The sequence below is a fragment of the Myotis lucifugus genome, unplaced genomic scaffold (assembly GCF_000147115.1).
Source record: "Myotis lucifugus unplaced genomic scaffold, Myoluc2.0 scaffold_129, whole genome shotgun sequence".
Lineage (NCBI taxonomy): Eukaryota > Metazoa > Chordata > Mammalia > Chiroptera > Vespertilionidae > Myotis > Myotis lucifugus.
Window position 1 is genome coordinate 1,251,320 of NW_005871177.1, and position 3,569 is coordinate 1,254,888.

At 40.8% G+C, this 3,569-nt stretch overlaps 1 pseudogene; it reads left to right on the top strand.

The window, feature by feature from the left end:
- The first annotated feature begins 221 nt into the window (after nt 1-221).
- Nucleotides 222-666, top strand: LOC102439767 (annotated as a pseudogene).
- Nucleotides 667-3,569: the final 2,903 nt, after the last annotated feature.

Sequence of the window (3,569 nt, forward strand, 5' to 3'; positions counted from 1 at the left end):
TCTAGATTTTCTGTATTTTTATTTGAGTTCATAACTACTCTTTGTGGTGAATAAGGGGAAAACAAAAGATACATGTGAGATGCTTCCTTCCTAGAAAGCAAGTGTTGCCGATGGGAACAGTTTTCTAGAAATGAACAAGATAAGGTGGGAGCAGCAAGCCTCTGAGTCGTTTAAGTCCTAAGCTAGAGCAGAGGAAAGCAGGATCGCGGTGGAGAAGGGGTATGTCAGGCTTCCTGGTGACTGTGGGAGCAAGTGGCAGTGATGGGACAGAGCCAGGGGTTGAGACCCTGCCACCTATTACCCTTTGGAGGAGGTAGTGAAGGGCAACACCTTGAAGGAGACATGGCTGGTATTCCACGGGCCAGTCACTGATCCCACTGCTCCCTTAACGAGCAACCTGGTGGAGAAGAGGTTCTGCTGAAACAAGCTGTTGCAGATGCGAGTGAAAGCTTCAAAGATGTAGGCCCATCCTCTGATGCCAGAGAAAGGCCAAAGCAGTCCTATATTGTTAAGTGCATCCAAATGACCCAAAACCTGAAAGTCGTAGCAAGGGCCCTTTGATAAATAGTTGCTGATCAGATTGGATTTTCCCCAATCATAGGTGCTGTTCTCTTAGGTTTCCTGTACCCGCCTTTACTGCCACACGTTGGAAGGAAACCCTCCTGAAGAGGCCTTGCTGAAGTCTGGAAAGCGTATCCACTTGGGAATGGAGACTAGAGACTGGTTTCCAGGCTGAAGAGGTGCTCCGTTCTCAAATCCTGACAACTGTATTCTTCTCCCTTGGAGCTCAGATGGTTGGCCACGCATCTACCTCAGACCTGGGACAGTGTCCTTTTTTTCTCAGAGACTTTCTCCCAAAGCACCTGCTCATTGGCCCTGCCAGTGTTTCCTCTCTTCACTGGTTTTCACAAGCACCTTTATATCACAACATTTTCTGTTAATAATAGCAACCCACACGTCCCAGTGACATTGCCCCTTGGAACAATGCCTACTTTCTAATACTGTGCATGCACATTAGACAGTCGTACACAGCAGCTGACTCTGGCTTTGAAGCTTTTCTTCCTTTTTTAAATATGTTTTTATTGATTTTAGAAAGAGAGGCAGGGACAAGGGGAGGGAGAGAGAGAGAAACATTGATGTGAGAAAAACATTGATTGGCTGCCTCCCACACACACCCCAACCAGGAACTGAGTCTGCAACCTGGGAATGTGCACTGACCAGGAATAGAATGGGCAACCTTTCGGTACATGGGACAACACCCAACCAAATGAGCAACACCGGCCAGGACAGAAGTTTCTTTCTTTATTTTTCAATTTTTAAGTAAATATTATTATTTTTAAATTCTGACTTAATTTTATTATTTTCATGAACTAGGTTATACACCCAGAACTTAAACCACAACTGCCAAATGATCTTGTTCCTTGTTTATAGTTGTTAAAACTAGCAAGAGCCTCTGATCGTCCCTGTCTCCTGAGCTAGGGGAGTAGGTAGCTCTTGCCACCCCCTAAGCCACCATGAGGTGGAGAACTATGCTTCCTTTTTATTTCCTGGAGTGGAGAGAAACAGGAAAGGGAGAGATGAGTTGGAGTGATAGGGTGCATTCATAGCAGTCTTCCTTTTGAAACGATCGAGAAACACTATTATGGACAGGAGTTTAGAAAAAGCATCAAAGACTTCATGCTTTACTTTGGTTTGGCACCAGTTTCTAGACATTCTCTCTCTCTCTCTCTCTCTCTCTCTCTCTCTCTCTCTCTCTCTCTCTCTTTTCCTAGCTACCCCTCAACTATCTTTACTGGTAAAATATAAATTTGTAACTATGTCTGTAGAGCTTTACCAGGGCTTTTTGCTGCTTTTTCTTTATTGATTAGCAAATATTTTATTTTCTGTTTTAATGAAAGTAAGACTTCAAATTGATCAAAGATATAATATTTAGATTTTCTGTTTGGTCCAGTAAAATAACTTCCATAATCAAGTGTCATTTGAAAGGGGGGGGGGGGCTGATGACAAAAGGATGTTTTCCATTTCATCTGTATTTTACCTCCAGGTTCCAATGTGTGATTTTTGTTGTTTTTCCATTGAATTCACAGGTGTGCAGCTCTAGGTTATGTTAAGTGTTAATGTCTGATAAAAACTCAATTCGTGATCCCCACCAAGAGGACATGAGATAGCTCTGTCTCTGGAAAAGTTTCATAGTGCTACATGGGATTAGCAGTGCATCCTCAGCTTTTACCCCAATCAGTAAGTTTTTCTTTCTGACAAAATTGGTGGAATCTAATCCCTTTCCTCACTGTAATGCGGTTAGAATAATACAGTAGGGATAACATAGGAAATAGAATTATCAGTTCACAGTGGAGAGAGAGACACACAAAAGCACAAGAGAAACCAAGAGAAAAAGCATTTCCCAGAATAAGTGGCAGATTCTCTTGGGAGAATGGGCACAATATAGGGATTAAGAACAATCACTTTAAAATCAGTCAGATTTACATTTGCATTGTAATTTGTAGCTTTAGGCAGGGACAGTAAGTCTCTACTTTCTCGCCGGCAAATTGGGAATAACAAAAAGATAATTAACACATATAGTTGCTGTGAGTGTTCAGTTTGGTAGTGTACTTGGAGCGCGCCTACTGCAATGGCAGGAATATAGTACCCAAGTGTTTGTGGCTGCTCTCACTCATTGTTGATAAAGGCTGTAGTTAAAATAAATTTTGAGGAAGTACTGGTGTGGTACCTGAAAGCAAGAACCTTTACAACACTGAAGTATGAACGAAGGAGAAAAAAGAAGTGTGTGGCAAACAGGTGTGTCGTCAGATTTAGGAAGAAAACAGCGTGAACTGAACTTGAGACAGGATTAAAGGTTTTCACAATTTTTCTAAAAATTAATATAAGATTTTTCCTTTATAGTTGTCTAGATTTATGACAAGATTAACTGCAGAGTGAGTTACAGATGGTTTTTAATCTAAAGTGTATTCATTTGCTTTGAGCTTCTCCTTCTCATCTGTCTTGAATTAATAAACATCTTTAGGTCTGGAAGATCCTTTCTGGTTGTTTTCTGAACTCTTGGTGCAGTCTAAATTTTGGTGTACAAGAGAGAAAGAACAAAAAGGTAACACTCCTTTACTTAACCAGCCTCTATTCTCTCTGCCTCAATGTTGTATACACATATTTAAATCTATTGATCTTGAGGCCCTGTTCAGGTAGCTCAGTTGGTTAGAGTGTCACTCCAACATGCCAAGGTTGTGGGTTCAATCCCTGGTCAGGGCACATACAAGCATCAACCAACGACTGCATAAGTAAGTGAAACAACAAATTTATGTTTCTTTCTCTTTTTCCTCCTCTCTCTCTAAAAACCAATAAATAATTTTTAAAAAATCTATTGATTTTGAAATGCAATGTTCTTAGATGTGGCTAAATATGTTATTTCAGACCTCTCACTAACTTTCATTCAATATCACAAGTCTCCAAGGAAACAAAATAAAAAAATGTCCTTGATTCAGCTCTCACCATCTCTCCGACCAGAGGATTGGAGAAAGAAGTGTTGGATTTGCTTCTGATCGCTTACTTTTGGGCTA